Here is a 19,340-nt window from a genome sequence, read left to right on the forward strand (position 1 = left end):
ATATATATGTATACTGATGCAGCCTTTGTATTCTTTCTTTTCTTAGTCCCAATCCATATTTTTCTTTCTTTCTTTTGGCATTCTGTCCTGGGCACACCTTAGTATTGAAGTCATCTGGTATCAAAATCCTTGTTGATTTAGCTGCTAGGTTCTGTTCCATAGATTTCTCTATGGAAATCACCAATCTTTCCCCATATTCATGAGTGTGGGAAGGGCCCTGCTTACCAAACATTTCACCCTTCTTCTATTTAGCTATAACTTCATATATGTTACAGCTTCATTTATAGCAAGACGGTGGGTATAATGGTGGTTTGGTTCCTTTAGCAGTGTATCAATTTATTTGTCGTTGGACAAGGTTTTTACATCGAGAGCATCAATAATTACATTAATATTTATGGACAGTCTAAAAGTAGTGTGATTATTAGGGAGAAGGCATGGATCTATGACCTGAACTGGTGATCAGTTGTGATGTCTACTGGTGGAGAAAGCACTCACATTTATCTACTTAAATCAAAGGGTTTACTATGTCATTCACCTACTCAATAAACTTCAATATCTCCTGATCACTTCCCAGATCAAATATAAAATTCTCTGTTTGGGACACAAAGCTCTTCCTAACTTCACCCACTTCCAATTCCCCAGACCTCCTATATCTTCCCCTCTTTCCTTCCAGTCCCTACATAGTCTTTGATCAAATGATAACTGACTTCGTGCTGTTCCTCCAACAAGGCATTCCATCTTCTGACTCCACAATTCTGTCTTCTATGCCTAGGATGCTCTCCCTTCTCATCTCTGTCTCCTGGCTTCCCTGGCTTTTTTCAAGTTCTTGCCAAAACCCCACTATTATAGGAAGCCTTTACTGATCCTTAATTCTTATGCCTTCTCTCATTGATTATTTCCAATTTATCCTGTATATAGTCTTTTGTGCTTAGTTGTTTGCATGTCATCCACCCTTATTAGACTGTGAACTCTTTGAGATCAGGGATTGTCCATTTACCTTTCTTTGCATCCCCAGGGCTTGACATATTAGGTGTTTAATAAATGCTTAGTGACTGACTCACAAAGTGACATTCCCACTAAATTATCAAAGCAATAAGTTAAATACAGAGTAATAATAACATACAATTTCCTTTTTTAAAAAATAATTTTTATTTTAAGCTTAATAACTCCTATTGAAAACAAAAACTCAAACAACCAAAATAAAGATGCATCCTTAAAATCATAACCTTTAAATTATTTATTAATGAATAGTAATGTATATGTGTATATTATAGTCCTCTAAGGTTTTCACTTTACATTAAGGTGGAGCTTGGCACAATGGAAGGAGGACTAGTCTTAAAATCAGGAAGGCCCAAGTTTGAATCCTGCCTCAGATACATACTGGCTATGTGACTCTCAGCAAGTCACTTAACTTATCACTGTCCCAGACAATTCTCTAAGACTACAAGTTGCAGGGTAGGTGTTGGTAGATCTGCCGTGGGAAGGAAGAGATTTTCGATGTGTTACTGATTACAGGTCCCATCGATCCTCTCTCCACTCCAAATTAAAACCTTCAGATTTACAAGAGAGGCAGGATTTCATAGTAGTTAGGGGACTAGCCTTGGAACTTGGTACACGTCACTTTTTAGTGCCCTGGGCAATCCTCTAAGACTGTAAAGTACAGGTGAATTGACAAGCTGCATGGGTACAGGACATTTTCACACCCTAAAGCAATGAAATCTTAGGTCTAGGTCAAAAATAATCAATGAACAAATGTTTTATGAAGAGTCTTACATGTACAGGCAGCAAGTGGTACTGGTGAGGGAGGCAGGCTAAGCAGCTGGGGAGGGGAGAGACACTCTCTCTTCCCTGTAGGTATATCTTTCTTCATTCTCCTCCTTGGGTAGAGTGAGTGGGGGAGGGAGGAGAGTATCTTTCAAGTCCAGCCTACCAAAAATGGTGGCTATAAATTAGGAGACTAAAGCAAGCATGGCTTCCTCTTAGCCAGTTACTCTCGCCAGTCTGTGATTTATTTCTCAGGGTAGCTACATCGCAAAATCATGTCAGACCTACATGGTCTATTTCATCCCAATAGCTCCAAGTCCCCAGATCAAGCCCTGCTGACCAAACCTTTTGTTTCACTAAAGTCAGGAATTCTTTCTACCTTACCCTTTCCCTCTTTGTAAGCTTTAAATAGCAGAGGATTTCTTTTGGTTAGCAGGTGCCTATGCTTATCCCAGAGTTCAGTTGTTTTTATTGTTGATCTTGGACTGCTCGAACCATGTTTTTGCCTTTGGAGATTGCTGGTAGAGAAGAGCCAGAAGGATTCCATTCTCCATCTTGGGACCATATGAGCAGGCAAATTGAGCATTGAGTTACATCTTTGGGTATGTTTTCCATTTCTTTTTCATTCTAAGACTCTGAGAGGATACAGCTGCTGCTGACAGTGAAACTGTTACTCTTGTTGGTCTCTTGGAAGGGGGACTGGAGAACTCAGAGTAATAGTTGCTGAGATCATTCAAGTGTCTCTGGACAACACTCTGTATCCCTGCCTCCGTGACAGGAAGGGAACAACTCTTATTACTGACCAACACCTCCGAGTTTTGTTTCTTCCTCCTCCTAACATTCAGAAGTAACAATGAAAGAAGAGATTTTTTTCCTGTTTTGAGAATGACAAATATTTCCCCGTCAGAGTGGAGTTTAAGTACATTCTCCATGTATGAAATAAGGGAAAGAGTTGAAAGTAGAGGAATCTGATTCTTCCCAAGGACTTAGATACTAATAGTGGATTTCTCTCCAAATGGACTAGCTATTTCCTCTAATTGCTTTCTGCCATTTCTTGATATGGTATCTATCTGTCTGTCTATCTATCTATCTATCTATCTATCTATCTATCTATCTATCTATCTATCATCTGCATGTATGTCCTGGTGGTCACTACTCCTTGATGTGTGATCATTGGTGGCATTGATAGAGATTTGGGGGAAACTCTGATTTTTAGGCTCACTACAACTCAGAATTCCTGAGCTCAAGTAATCCATCAACCAGAGCTTCCCTGTTATTACAGGTACTCACCACTATGCTCAATCTTAACTGCTATTTTGTGAAGAAACACTATGAAGAGAATTCTATAAAAGTTCTGCCATGGCAGTTTTTGAGAGACTGAGAAGTTAATGCAGATAGCTGAAAGAAGATGGAAACTTTCTTTCCCCAAAAAACTGTTGTAACCTTTAGCTTGTGAAGAGAATTCTTAAGAGAAGACTTTGGTATCTTGAGTTAATTAAGTTGATGGACCATATTTTCAGAAGAAAGGAGAATGCCAAGAAGTTTCAATAGTGACTTTAGGTGACTCTGTGATATTGCTTACAATTAAAATATTTTAAAGAATTATTTTGTCTTTGAAGTATCATTTGTTACCTTGTTAATGTGTTATATAGTTAGCAACTTTAACATTGATTTAATGCTAAGAGATCAGAAATTTTGATATCTACTCTTTTCACTTGGAGGCAATGGGGATTAAGTGACTTGCCTAAGGTCACACAGCTGGTAAGTGTCTGAGGTCGGATTTGAAAACAGGTCCTCGTGATTCCAGGGCCAGTCCTCTATCTACTGCACCACCTGACTGCCCCTGAGATTTTGTTATCTAGATATGAGGAACTGCTTATAGTCAAAGAGGTTTCTCTAGTTTATGAAATAATATTTGATAAATTGGAGTGGGGTCACTGAGCTTATCTGATTAACTAATGAGAGTTAAATTAATACCTAGTGAAGAAATACTCAAATATACCTTTAGATTACCCTAGAACTCAGAATGATGGGAATGAATATAGTAGTTAAATAGAAAGTGAGATTTGGTTGACTCTCTGTGTAACCATTTACTTAAATAACATAAATAGAAAACAACAGATATAGAATAAGAACTAGCACACTTAGTTAGTAGGAAGAGGGGAAAAAAGGCTTTACTAGGGATAAAATGAGGCTCACGGATTAGTGAGGTCCCTTGGAATGCCTGTCACTGCCTCAGATCTATGGATCTCTGTTGAGGTTGCCCTGGCTAGCACAGGATCAGACCATATCTTCTTAGAAGCTGTCTCACATTTTATCCCTCAACATGTGCTGCTTGCTCCTACAGATTGACAAAACCCTCCCTGTTTACTTGGTTTGAGTCTCCCCTTCCTGCTTGGGAATCAACATCAGTCCCTCCCCTAAATTTGCTTCAAGCAAGGCTAGCTACAAATATACATCATTTGATACCTATTAAAGTCATTTTTGGTCTGTATACCTTTAGACTTTCAATGTACCTTTTTGTATTCATTATTTAATATTAAAGAAAATAAAATAAAGGATTTATTTTAGAATAAATGCTAGAATTTATTTCTAGAGTCTAGAAATTCTAGAATTTCCCATGCATATGCACATATTATGTAAAATGAGAGTAATTAAAATAAAATGATACACTTTGCCAAATATTCCAATTAACAAGCTTCTCCTAACTTGGGGTATATGTACTCTAAATTGGGAACACCTGGACTAGAAAGGGAAGGGGAACAACCATTTACAGGATGAGTAGATTTTTCAAGCATCAAATTCTTCAGTCTGTCCCTAGTGCAAGGTCTCCTTTCACAGACCACCTCTCTTCGCTCATAGAAGCACTCTTTCCTTTCCAAAGCAAGGCTCCTCCCACCCCTTTCCAATCTTTCCACCCTCCTCCTCACCCACTCCCCTACAAACTCCTCTCTTTCTGACTCTACAGGGGTAGAGTCCTTCTCTTATTGCTAGCCCTCAATTTGACCTGAGCACATCACCTATTCTTTTCTATCTTCCTGCTCCTCTCTGTCCCTCATTTTCATCCACCTCCCCATTGTAATATAATCCCATAAAAAAAGAAAAGAACACTTTGATTCACCTATAGACAATGTTACCAAGCTCTGTCCATAACTTCGCATGCCTACTTCTTTGCTATTGTCTTTACAAGATTTCTACCTTCACCCTTGTTTCTCTTGTATACATTTATAAAGAAGCTTCTTATTGGTCTATTGTTACTCTCTCAGCATTCCTCTATTTGCTACATTTATTTATTTCTGCATTTCTACAGGTTTCTGAAAAGCAAATAATCTTTTTAGTTCTTATTTTCTTTCTAGGAGTATTTCAAAAGCTTCTTTATTACTGAATGTCCACCTTTCCCCCCATGTATTTTGAAATTAGATTTGTAGGGTAGTTCATCCTAGACTTCATCTTGAGCTCCAGTGCTCTTCAGAACACATTATTTTATTTCCCCTTTTGTTTTCTATTGGATGCAAAATAGACTTGCTTGAGTTGAATTTCTTTTCCATTGTATTTGAAGGTCTTTTCTCCTGTTCACTTTTAGAACTTGTTTCTGAATTGAATTGTCAAATGTAACCACTATATATGTCTTGGGGTTTGTACCCTTGGGTTTTTTTTTGTTTCTTCTGGAGGTGATCTGTGAGTTCTTTCAATGGGTATTTGATTTCTGTGTTCAGAAGCTTTGCACAATTCTATTCTTTCCTGCATTATATGGTTTTCTTGTAGCATATTCTTCTAGGAGATCTATGATCTTTAGATTGTTTCCATGCATGCTGTCTTCAAGATCCGTATGTTTTGTTTGCACAGTGAGCATATTTTTAGTGTTTCTTCTTATACATTGTTCTTCATTTTGGTGTATTTGTATTCCTAATAAATTGTTCTCTTTTTGTTTCTTTGGTGAAACTGACTTTTCCAATTCCAGTTTTCCTATTCTGCCCATTATTTTCTGTGCAGGCCACAAATTCTGCTCTCATAATTCTAATTTCTCTTTTGAAACACCAAGGAACAGCCTTGAAGTTCCATGTGCTTATCACTTTCTACTGGGTCCTCTGTTTCATGAAGTGTTTGATTATTTTTCTTTGTTGCAGTATCTATTCATAAGTGCCTGAACTCATTGACTAGATTTGGAGGCCATTTTTACTTCTGTTGTTAATGGTTTTCCTATTTATTTATCTGCTTATGTTCAAGGTCTTTAAGTTTTCTTCTTCCTGAGATATTATACCACTCTTTATTTTCTTCCTAATTTTCCCTGTTCACTTTTTGACTCTGTCCATTCTGATGGTGGCTAGTTCTCAAAACATCTCAGTCTCCCCTGAAATGATTTTTTTTTTGAAATCAGAACCAGCCTCAACTGGATGCTGTGCTACACAGCACCCCACCCCCTTAGGTATTTGGTCCTGTTCCTTCTGTTCTTTATTTCTCTTTCCTGGCAGTGACACTTAAGAGTTTTGAAGTGCTGGTACCAGAAGGTTATGCTGCCTGGCACTGGGTTCTGTTGGTGCTTCAGGCTTGTGACCACTAGTAAGTAGGCTTTTGCTCCTGGAGGGCTAAGGCTAGCACAAGCCAGGATAAACTTCTACAGCTTGGTTTCCTCAGCACTGGAAAGAGGAAGGAAGATGGGTGTGGGATGCATTTTGTTGTAAGCTTGTCCCCAATCCTTGAGTCTGTTAGTGCAGTCTTGTTGTGGTGGGGGAGGGAAGGGTGCTGAGAGAGCTTTTAGGATCAGTGAGCCTTAGTTCATGAGTGTAGGTGTGTATATATGTGCTTTAGCCTTCTTTTGGATTCTGGGTGTTCTAAACCATGGAAATAACTGAAGTTGCTTAATCATTGGAGTCTAATTTATTTTTGGGGGGAGCTTTGAGAGGTCAGGGAGATCAGAGGAAATGTCTGCTCTTCCAACTCATTGCTCATAGGACCCAGAAGTCCTTGAAACAAGCATTTATTAAGTGCCCTGGGGCCATCTCCAGCCACCCTAATCTATACCTTACTACTGGACCCAGATGGCTCCTGAGGAAGGAGTGAAACTGGTGAAACTGCACAGCCTCCTTCACTTAGATCCAACCCACTTGCATGTCATGGTATCACCTTTCTGATGTCATGGCCCTCTTTGAGAATGAAGGACAAATAACAACAAACAATATTAAATGCCTACTGTGGGCTAAACTCTTTTGATTCTATAACAACGCTGTGAGGTAGGTGCTATTATGATCCCCATTTTTCAGTCAGATAAACTGAGCCAAACAGTTTAAATGGCTTGTCCAGGGTCACACAACTAGTAGGTATCTGAGATCAGGGTTTGAATTCAGGTCTTCCTGGCTCCAGACTCAGTGCTTTGTGCCACCTAGCTGTCTACTAGAGACATAAACAGGTGGGGAGACAGCCTCAGAGAAATTACGATTTATAGGACCAGTAGAGGTCCTATTGTTTGCTTGGGTCTTAGCCCAGAGACTTCCTGTTTCTAGATGGGAGTCAACTGATAAACCTTTAGAACAAAGAGCAGAAGTGTCCCAGTAAGCTGCTGCCCACAGGCTTAATGCTTCCCCTCACCTTCTTCCCCCTGTTGATTCAGGGGTCAGTGCCCTCATCAGAGATCTCACATTACATAAATGTGACTATTAATATACTTGCTAAATTTGTGTGGTGGTGGTGGATGAGTTGATTCTTTGCCCCACTCCTTTGATATAATCACAGAAAGTAATGGATATGTAGCAGAAATAATTGGGTATTAATGTCAGCAAAGTACAAAGGCAGGTTAAGCCCTGTTGTACCTTTACAAAGTGTGCAATTCTCAGGTAGAATTGGAAGGAAAGTTTGGATTGTGTAGCTGAAAAATGGCCATACCCTTGGAGTGCAGGAAAGGCAAACTTTTAGACACTTCAGGTCTAAGAAAGGTAAAATCTGAAAGGAACTTTGGCCTCCACCATCATGTTTAGAATAGTTTTCATGAAGTTCCTAGGAGTCAAAGGAGATCACATTTCAATCTGCCTATTTTAGAGACTGACCTCTGCTAAAACCATAGTTAGTAGTATTAATACAGTTAGGACTGATAATACTCCTTTGGAGGAAAGAAATATCTTCGAGTAAGATCCTGTGCCAGGAGTGTAGGGAGGTGGGCTAGACTGGCTGTTTTGGGGAGGAATCCCCACCTTTGTCCACAAGGTGGTGCTGTGGCATAGGAAAAGGGCCAAGGTCATTTGGGTCTTAAGGTGGAGTAATCTTCTTGAGATATGATGGAGTCCAAGTCTGATGGTCTTGGCAATGGACTGTGGTTTTGGTGGTCAGCAAGGTCTGCAATAAACCCTTCCAGTCAAGTCTGATCATTCTATTGATGAAGAAACCTCAGTAAACCCAACTTCCTCATTGGAGGTTGTGTTAGGCACAAATCTGTAAAAGGAAAAGTGTTAGACTAGATGATTTCTGAGATCTCTTTGAACTTTCAATCAGGGATCATCATTGTCCTTCTGGAATCTGTTGGTGAATTGACTCAACACATTTCACTGGTGCTTTGCAGTAATTGAGCATGGTTTCATTTATCTAGAGATCTATGTTGGAATGGGACAATATGGTGATCTACCTAGAATTTGTTGTGAGAATTTCCTATGATATATAAGGCCATCCATTCCATTGACAGTGTATCTAATGTGCGTGAGAAGAATAGGTCATTAGGGTCATTTCAGGTGCAGGAGTATTTCCAGGGTATATTTGAAAATATAAATTTGCCATATGTGTATTCATTGTGGAACTTTACTTGCTGAGAAAGGGGTCAAATCTTGGATATAAAGCTTTCGGTCTCCCCAGTTGATAGATGATCAAAGGCTATGAACAGGCAGTTTTCAGCACAAGCTTTTGGTCAAGTGTGATTTATTTCAGAATTCTTGCATTCAATAGCTTTGCTGGACTGTGGGTAGGGACTACAGAGCAGATGTTGTATGTTAAGAGCTTAACAAGTATCTTTAATATCTGATTTGTGAAATGTAGGGTGAAGTGTAGTGCATAATATCATCCTGGCCTTATAACCTGGAAGTTTAAGTCCTGCCTAGGAGGAATACTAACCATGTGACCCTGGTGTAGTGCTCTAGGAAACTCTCTAAGACTATAAATTGCAGAACACATAACAATCTGCCTTAGTAGGAGAAGTTCTCTCATCTGGAAATTTGCTATTCCTGTGGACTCACAGGGCTTAATCCCTATCCCCTATACTGAATATAATGAATGGCAATGCAAAGATGAGAATGAATTTCTTATGAAGTTTCTTGGTGGCAGTAGGGAAGTCTGTAAGGACAGGCTTCCACTTATCCAAAATACATGTTAACAATAATTAGAGTATATTTATAGGAACAACACTCATGCGAATGGATGAAATTTATCTACAAGTTTATAAATGGTCCCTATGATGAGGGGGAGGGAGAAAATAAAGTTTTGACTTGTTGGACAGTTTTGTGATCCAGAAAGATGGTTGTCCCAAGGACAGTATAATAACCATCCTCCATTTGATTATGTGAGCTAATGAGCAGATTTGATGAACAATGAGATGAAATAGTTCTCTTTTTGTTGTTGTTCAGTCATTTTTCAATGCTGTCCAACTCTTCGTGACCTCATTTAGGATTTTCTTGTCAGAGCTACTGGAGCAGTTTGCCATTTCTTTCTCCAGGTCATTTTACAGATGAAGCTAACAGAGGTTAAGTGACTTGTCCAGAGTGACACAGCTAGTAAGTTTCTGAGATCAGATTTGAATTCAGGTTTCCTGACTCTAGGCCCAGTGCTCTATCTACTGCACCACTTACCTGTGCCTTACATTTGAGGAAACCAAGGTAAACAAAGGTTAAGTGGCTTGTCCAGCATCTCACAGCTACTAAGTGTCCAAGACCAGAGTTGAACTCAGGTCTTCCTGAATCCAGGCCCAGTACTCTATCCACTGTACTACCTGATTACCAATGTGAAGACTCAGGTGCAGCTAGCTTTTATAGAGAGTTGGATTGAAAGATATGCAGCCTTCTTGAAACCCTTAAAGGATCTCAATCATGACATCACTCCTGAATATTTTTATATTAATAATCATCAATTCTAGTAAATTAAGGCAGCATTTACCACTTGGAAACAATCTCTGCTCCTAACCTCAGTCTTCCTGACTAAAGAAAACCTTTCACCTTGTTTTGTCATGAAAAGGATGGTGTTGCCCAAGATGTTCTGACCCAAGGTCCTATTCATCAACTTATTGCCCATCATGGCTGTGTCTTAGAACTTGTGGGAGTCAGTTTCCTTCTCTGTTTCAGATCTGTTGAAGCTACTTCCCTGTTAGTACTTCCTTGATCAGGAAGGCCTGAGTTCAAGTTCTGCCTAATAGTTGTATGCCCCTGGGCAAATCACTTAAATTCTATCTGCCTCAGTTTACTCATCTGTAATGTAGCACCAATGCAATACCCACAGCAGCTGCTATTGATGTGCAGGAGTATTTCCAGGGTATTTTTGCAAAATATAAATTTGCCACATGTGTATTCATTGTGGAACTTTACTTGCTGAGAAAGGGGTCAAATCTTGGATATAAAGCTTTTGGTCTCCCCAGTTGATAGATGATCAAAGGCTATGAACAGGCAGTTTTCAGAGGAAGAAATTAAAGCTATCTATAGTCATATGAAAAAATGCTCTAAATCACTTTTGATTAGAGAGATACAAATCAAAACAACTCTGAGATACTACATCACACCTGTCAGATTTGCTAACATGACAAAACAGGACGATGGTAAATGTTGGAGAAGATGTGGGAGAGTTGGTACACTAATTCATTGTTGCTGGAGCTGTGAGCTGATTGAATCATTCTGGAGAGACATTTGGAACTATGCCCGAAGAACTACAAAAATATGCATACCCTTTGACCCAGCAATATCTCTTTTAGGACTGTATCATGGCATTGATGATAAATGTATTGTAATAGAAACCAGTGGGAACAAAAACTCTGTGTTTAACAAGGGAAGTCATTAGACTTGCTGAACATCCCCCTTACCTTCTTTGGAAATAGTATATTTCAGAAGAGAAGGAAGTAATTTGCCTGGGTTCAGTCTGGTGTGAACTAGCTCAATAGTGAGGATAGATCCAACCTTGTTTGCATGTGTGATCTAAAACTGAAGAGTCATAGTATCTTCCTACAATGATGAAGCATCAATACTAGTGCCCTCACAAGTCAAGGATGTTAATATTTCCACTTGCTGTGATTTCTGGACATCCATATAGATCCCATCATGGCAACAATAAATTATGAATCCCACCTTACACAACAAATCCCTTCCAAGTGAGTTGGCTAGGATACATGGGCTATGTAGTAAGACATGTTTGTGAAACTGATGTAGGAATGGAAAGAAGATGGGGAGCAGGTTGCTTTCCTACTCCCACAGTGTTTATAATCTCTGGGGGTGTATGAAAAAGGAAAATTCAGAAACCTGTAAAGTTAAATGAGAGGCTCTGGTAACAATGAAGAAAAGGATATTTTCTCCTAGGAGTGGAGAAAGTCACATAGGGAGCAGATGGGTCTACAGTGAGTGTGGAGATGGTGAATTTAATTGGGGATTTAAGAGCGGGAGTGGGAGCCATCTCCAGTCATTCTGATCTGTATCTATCCATTGGACCCAAATGGCTCTGGAGGAGAAAGTGAGGCTGGTGACTTTGCACAGCCCTCCTTTACTTAAATTCAATTTACTTGCAAGTCATGACATCCCCTCCTGATGTCATGCTCCTCTATGAAAACAAAGAACAAAAAACAAGAGTAGGAGGAGGAGGTTGGACAGGGTGAAATGGTCCTAGGATGGTAAAGACACTTGACTCTCCAGTACCCTTATCTGTGATAATGACATGATTTGTTATAACTGCTGGATATAAAGGTTAGCAAGTGCCAGGGAACAGCTATGTATAATAGTGATTGCCTTGGCCCCTATTGTTAGAATGCCAGATGTGTTATATTTCACTCCTTTTTCAGAGTTCTTCAGTACTCTTAAAGGGGTGGATGGGTTTGGGGGGATCTAGTTTCTGACATTGACTCTAGTCCCCACTCATGGTATTCCCTTAATTTTCAGGGATCCCCTGAACCCCAGTTCCATTTAACCCTAATAGTTTAATTAACTTTTAAAGAGGAATATTTACTTTAAAGCTATAGTAAGGATAAATATACAAACTTCCTCCCAATTCCTGGGTACATAACCCTTCCTGTACTTTCACATAACTCTGTGGAGGTAGAGGAGATTAGGTTCATAGTTTAGCTCAGTTCCTGTATAGCTCAGTCCCAAGTGAGAAATTCAAAGTCTCCTCGTGGGCTTGAATATCAGGCACCCTGGATTCTCAGGACTTCCCTGGTGTGCCTGGCAGGCTGCCCATCTGGCCTGGAATCATGCCTCCAAGATTGTCATAGCTTGAACTCTCAATTTCAGAGGGGGTTCTGCTGCCAATGCCTAGACCCAAAAAAAAGACAAATGAAACACACGAAACTAAACTAAAACCTGCAACTCCAAACCTGTTTTGGGGGTCCACAGGGTAAAAAATGGGGGAAGAGGGGAAGGCAAATCTTTCTTCTACTCATTTAATTAATGGCATCCATGCTGTTGGTGAACTTGGACCTTCACTTCTGGAGGGAGGGAAGAGAGAGAGAGAGAGAGAGAGAGACAGAGAGAGAGAGAGAGAGAGAGAGAGAGAACAGGGAGGGAGGGAGAGAGAGGTGTAGAGATCCAGTTTGATAATTTTTGAAGTCAGCTTTTAAGATTCAAGCTACACAAGCCAATGGAAAGGAGTTACTTCCATTCGTGTGGTAGGGGAATTCAGAAAGTCTTCTCCCAGAAGCAAGTAGGTTGCTTCTTTGTTAGGTGGTCTGAATATGTACCAAGCCAAGTCCTGGCTGCATATGCACATGGAATCTAGTGCTTCTCCCCTGGCTGCAGAAGTTGTCACTTTTACATTGTGGTTGCCCTGTAGCTTGGAGGGTCATCATTTTGATCAGTTTTATTAGATGTGATGGGTACTATTATAGGATTGGACATTTGCACTTAGGGCCTTGGTGAGGTTTTTATATTCCCAAACTATTGTTGTATTCTGGAGTTTATCTGTTATCTTTGGGTTTAATCCTTGTCCAAAGGCAGCAAGGGCTGCATGTGGAATTTGTCCAACAGGGGCTGAATATCTGAATGGCATTCAAAAATCTTTTTCAGTCTTTCTAAATAATCCCCAGGGTGTTGTTCATTATGTTGTTTGCAGGTACTTTAGTCCAGTCTGTTTTCATGGGCATATGGGAAGGAGATCATTCACCAATACTTCTTATTAAAGAACCTTTAAAAAATGAACAGTTGCATTTATTACCATTGCATTAATAATCAGCCAGTCACAGTCTGTGAATACATATTATAAGGTTTCTCTGAGCATAACAGATCTTATCAACTGATTTATGTCAGTGTGAGATGGGGCATAACAATTTATAATAGTCTCTCAACTAAATCTCTAAATTTCACTGGGTTCTCCTGAACTTAAGGAAAATCTTTGGCCAAATTATAAAGGTTCTTGGGGCCCATGAGGCATGAACAGTAATAAGATCACTTCTACTGGGGTTCTAGCTGGACTTTTGGCATAAACAGAGGTTCAATTGGAAGATCCTGGTAGCAAAGATGAAAGGTTTAGCAGGAGGTTCAGGATGAGATAGAAGATTAGAAGGAGGAGAGGAGTAGGAGGAAAATGATTAGGTGCCTCCTGATTGCAAGTCCTGTGGCTAAAGTGGAGGGCAAGGAAGGGGGGGAAACTGAAGAAGGGGAAGGAGATGCTTAAAGATGTGGAAAATATAGTTCACATGGCTCTTTAGAATGAGTTAGGGGATACCATGGTTACTTGGGTTAATAAATAGAGATGTCAGTGAAGCAGGGCTGCAAGGATGATGTGGAAGGGATGAAACATTTACAAAAGTTGAAGAGATTAAGTCTAAAGTTCACAGTAGTTAATCAATGTAGGCTGTGTTCTCAGTGAGTCCATATTTCTCTGTGGTGTTATAAATGAAAGCCTACTCATAATTTTGGGGATCAGTCAATTTCTCCATATCTTGTGACTGAGGTTTTTTTTGGTGGCCGTGTAGGCATTTATGGCTCTTAGCCATGGATCTGATTTTATGCTTAAAATTTCTGTATACTGATCAGAAAAGACATTCCATGGGTCCTTATCTGCTTTGCGTCTAAAAGATTGGAGAGCTTCTGAGAAATGTATCATTTTATAAAGATTAAATGTTTCTTCCTCAAGAAATTTCTTTGGGGGTTCATCTCATGTGTAATGTAATAGCCCTCGTCCAGAAACTGGCAAGTCTGGGGAGAAAAAGGGTTATATGTGTATTAAATCTGTTCTATTCCTTCAGGAGGAGTTATATTTTGCTTTAATTGACTCTTCCCTATTTCATTCACAGGGGAGATAAAGAAAGGCTTATTAGAGTCTTGGCCGACTACTCAAACTCCACTTCAGACAAAATAGGTAACCTTCTCAGTTCAGGAAGCTGCCTCAGACTTCACAGAAAAAAAAAAAAATAGTGATGGTGTTCCTCTTCCAATGAGGCAGCTCCTATAATGCCTCTTTTTAGCAAAACCCTGAAGTTCACACCAAACCAAATAATGATCAAGAAATCCAATAAGAAATTATATTCCACCCCAAATTTGTACCAAAATCAGGAAGAAGTCTTAAAGGCAATAGAAAAGAGGTAGGAAGTAGGGTAACCGGCAAAATCAATGACAGTTGATCAAACAAGTTGGCACAGGGGATCTGAGATTCTCCCTAGCCAGAGAGTATGTCTGCAGTTTTCATGCCAAATTTGACATTCTGTGGGTCTAGGGTCTCTCTGAGTGAATACAGTACCTGGTCTACCTTGATCTAAGGTCTTTGTCAGTGAATCTTGGGTCTCTGTCAGTAGGTTAGAGATATAATTCTGGCTTCTCAGTGAATCCAGGGTTTCTCTTGGTTCAACCTCCTATTAGATTAGAGGATACTTATGACTTCCTTATGGGTCTTGGGGTGAGTGGGTATCTTTCGAGTTAGGTTTTGAGATCTGTAGTCTTCTGATTTCTTGTTGAACCTCCCCTTGTGTCTAAGGGGTCTCTCTCAACGAATTTAGGTCTTTCCCCATTTGTGTCAGGGGGTCTCTGGGTATCTAGGATTTCTTTCTATCTGGAAAGGGGATCTGGGAACTCTGTCCATGAATCTGTTTCTCTCGGTCTGAGTGTTCTGTGAGTCCTACATATCTCCCTGTGTAGTCCTTGTGTTTTTGGAGGTCTCTTCCTCATCTGAACCTGAGAACCTTGGAAATCCAAGGTCTCCCTGGGTAGGTCCAGGGTTTCTGCCATCATTATCCTATGAGAGTCTCCCTGTCACATCATAATATGTTTCATCCTGTCCCCTCAGTGCTGGCTAAGGGATTTCTCTGCTTGAAATTAAGGTCCTCCAGATCTCAGTCTTGATTCACTACACTTCCTACTCCAATAGAACTGGCCCTGCTGTTGGGATCAGCAGGGGATCCTTGGCTTTGTGGTCTCCTCCATAGCTTTTAATTGAATGGTGATAGAAGGGTGTGGAGTTGTAAATGTTTCTCTTAACCTGTCTATTTTGGGGAGTCTAGGTGCTCTCCAGAGAGGCTGGGGATTCAACTGTCACACAATAGGGACACTGAATAGTGCAGGGGTTGATGGGCAATTTCTTAGCTGAAAAATCGATCAATCGATAAAATTTATTAAGTCACCATGATATACCGGGCAGTGTGCTAAATGCTGGGGATACAAAAAGGAGGCAAAAGATAGTCCCTACTCTCAAGGAGCTTACATTCTAATGGGGCAACAACATATAAACAAATATATACAAAGCGAGCTATGTGTAGGACAAATAGGAAGCCATTAATGGAGGGAAAGCACTGGAATTAAGAGGTATTGAAGAAGGCTTCCTGTAGAAGGTGGGATTTAAGTTGGGACTTTAAAAAGCCAGAAAAGTCAGTAGTCAGAGCAGAGGAAGGAGTGTTTGGGAGATGGGGGACAGCCAGAGAGAATTCTGGGAAAAACTCCCTAACTTTGTCTTTCTAGGGATAGATGCCATCACAATATCTGGCTCATACTTCAGGGCTCTTTCTGCTTCCCACAAGGGCAAAAAGGAAGGAAAAAAAATGACCCACAACAGGAGAAAAAAAATTGCTTTTTACAGTAGTGGGTAATGTCTGAGGCACAGTATTTGAGACCAATAAAATTTTGGGAGCTAAAGTGAATTGATCAGCACCATCTTCCAACATATTTACTACGTAAACTAAACCACAGGCATTTTTTTTGTTTTTTTTTTTACATAGCTGAAATTTGTGTGTGGAGTCCCTGAATGCCATTTTGGGCACCGCTGACTAAATATTCTTGTCCCCCATCAGTGGACTCTGTTTTTCTTCCTCTAGTTCCTTCCCTCAAGTGTCCATTTGAATTTTTCCAGTCTGTATCTTCTCCCTTATGGCCCTATCAGGTGATAAGAATTAATATTATAAACTAAGATCTACCCCTTTTCACCCTCCCACCTCCTACCCCCTTAAAATTTTTTTAGCCCTGTTGGCCTCAGTTTCCTCCTCTGTAAAATGAGTATGAGTAGGAAATGGCAAACCACTCCAATATCTTTGCCACGAAAATCCCTCAAATGGTGTCATAAGTCAGACATGACTGAAAAGACTGAACAAAGGGTTTAATGTGTTATTCTTTCTAGGAAGCTTATTGGAACTCAGCGGAGGTTTTGCATTGGATGCAAAAGAGGGAGGCATATTGGAAAAGACAGAGGCGGGTTTATGACCATTGGGCCTTATGGTGCAACTCAACAAACTGAAGTAGCTGGATACTCTGCTTTTGCATAGACTTGATCCTGAACACACACACACACACACACACACACACACACACACACACACACAGATAGAGCCAGTAAAAGATGTACATTTATTCAGGCACATACGTTTACACACAGACACACACACCTCCATTGAGGTAGCTGGACCTCACATCAGAGGAACCAAGTGTGAATCTTCCCTCTGACCCTTACTACCTGTGTTACCTTGGGCAAGTTTTTAAATATCTCTCAGCCCCATTTTCCTTCTCAGTGAAATTGAGGATATTGGCCTAGAGAAAAGGTTGTTAATCTTGTTGTGTTCATAAATTTTTTATTTAATATTTTTGTATCTATATATTGCTGTAATTGGTTTCCTTCATAATCCTATGCTTTTTAAAGCATGGAAAAATGTGATTCCAAGAAGGGGTCCATGGGCTTTATCATATTGCCAAGGGGATCCAGGACATGAAACAGGCTAAGAACCTTTGGTCTAGAAGTTTTCTAAGATCCTTTCCAGTTCTAAAATTCTACAATCCTATTTACACAGAGATACAGACACATATGTTAGGACATACACACAAGAACACTTACAGACTCACAGGTACATAGATACACCCTTCCCAGACAGCACTATCTGCAATTGACCACGATTCTGTAAAGGTCTACCACATGGGGGCACTATGACTGGACTTTATATATTTTGGAGCTAGTGGCCACCCTGTTATGACGTTAAGCATCCACCAGAGCAAGCTTTTGTGGCTCTTTGCAAAAAATATCACATAACAGTAAGCTTCTTGGGGCTTGAAGTTATTATACCTTGTTTTTCATGAATTGAACTAAATGTAGCCTGGACTCTCATAAACTGTTTTTTGTTTTTGTTTTTTTTAAATATTCATTCTACATGGATGAGAATTTATCCTATTCTGAAATTTGAGAGGGAAGACCATAACCTCCCTCGGGACCCTGAGTTGGTTTTGTGTCACCAGGGTAGTTGGAAAAGTCTCCTCCGGGGGCAGTGCGGTAGCATGCTGGACTGAGGAGAAGGTTCAATTACTCCCTTTTTCTGGCCCCCATCCTTGGATATGTGGGGGTCATTCTTTACCAGCTCTTCTTTTTTTTTTTTCGTCTTCTTCTTGAAACATACCTAGATCAGCAACTCAATGGTAAACCATTTTATCTTAGAGAAATCAGTTTATCTGAAACACAAAAGCAAACAGAAAGCAAAGAACTCTTTTTTAAAAAGTTACAAAACATCTTATTAACTCTAAAATAAAAACAAATCCACACTGCTCAAACATTCTTTTCTTCGTATTCCAATGAAACACAGGAATATTTTGCTTAAATATTTCCAACTTTCTTATGTATTCACGTTGTTAATCAACTATGGAGTAGTAACAGATTAGAAAAAAATATGTTATCTCCATTCCTTCTCTTAGAATGGCCTTTGCTAAAGAGCATGACTTTTTGGATGGCCATTCATGCTGTTGTCCACTGCTCTGTTCCACCCCATATCATCACATAGTTTTTAGTGGTGACAGGAAGCAATTTCAGTTGTCAATCTCCATTTCAGTTATTATGCATTTCCTTGAATATTTTTTGCTTTCTCCTTCCGTTTTCTTCTTTTTGTTCTAGATTAACCTGAGAAATGTTCTCAGTGCTCTCTGGGATATGTGTGTTCATAGATGCTTTGTTGTCTAAGAAGACCATGCCATCAGAGAAATAATGACATGAGTTGCACTTGATTTTGTTTTCAGTGAGGGACGTTCTGTGCAGGTCACCAGCCTCACTTCTCCTCCATAGACATCTGAATCCAGTGACCAGATATTCATCAGGATGACTGGAGATGACCCAGGATGAGGCAATTGCGGTTAAGTGACTTGCCCAAGGTCACACAACTAGCAGCTAGGTGGTGCAGTGGATAGAGCACCAGTGCAGGAGTCAGGAGGAACTGAGTTCAACTCTCACCTCAGACACTTGACACTTACTAGCTCTGGGATGTATTTTAGCAATGAATTACTCCTCCTGGCCAAGAACTTCAGATCTTCCATGTTAATTATGCTCCTTTTTGCATGTCTGGCAAAATTTAAACCCTGTTGAAAGGTAACCTTAGAAATGGTTGCAAGGGTTTGTTTGCTGATCTCTTTGACAGCTGCAACTTCCTGGAAGAGTGAAACGACAGTGAGATCCTGGGTGAATGAAATGGCTGCTAACCCTTATTCTTCTCCTCCTCCTGCTTCTTCTCCTGTTCTTCCTTTTGCTCTGTACCAGCAGAAGCTGCTGCATATTCCTAAGAAGAACTCAAGAGACAAGGACAGGAAGCCCTGTCTCTTTGAGAGAGAATAGAGTGAGAATGAAGCAAAGAAGAAATTATCAGTTTTGTTCTTAGCATTGGGAATGATTCAGGCTTTCTGGATTTATTCCATGTGGTTCCTGAATTGCCCAGTTACAGTTATTGTCCTTGTCTTAGTATCTTAGATTTTATTCCTCTGCCCATTTGCTGGCAGTGATAGTGGCTGGCTGCTGTGGCAGGAAGGCCCCAACACTGCTGCTGCTGTTGGTGGTGGCATGCCAGTCTTCCCTCTTTCCTGGGACTCAGATTCTTTTACTCTCAGTAAACACAGTAGCCTGTGCTCCATCTTATGGTGGAGTTGTGGCTATGATTATCTCCAGTTTCCCAACCTAGCTGCTAAGCTGCCATA

The sequence above is a fragment of the Notamacropus eugenii genome, chromosome 3 (assembly GCF_028372415.1).
Source record: "Notamacropus eugenii isolate mMacEug1 chromosome 3, mMacEug1.pri_v2, whole genome shotgun sequence".
Taxonomy (NCBI): domain Eukaryota; kingdom Metazoa; phylum Chordata; class Mammalia; order Diprotodontia; family Macropodidae; genus Notamacropus; species Notamacropus eugenii.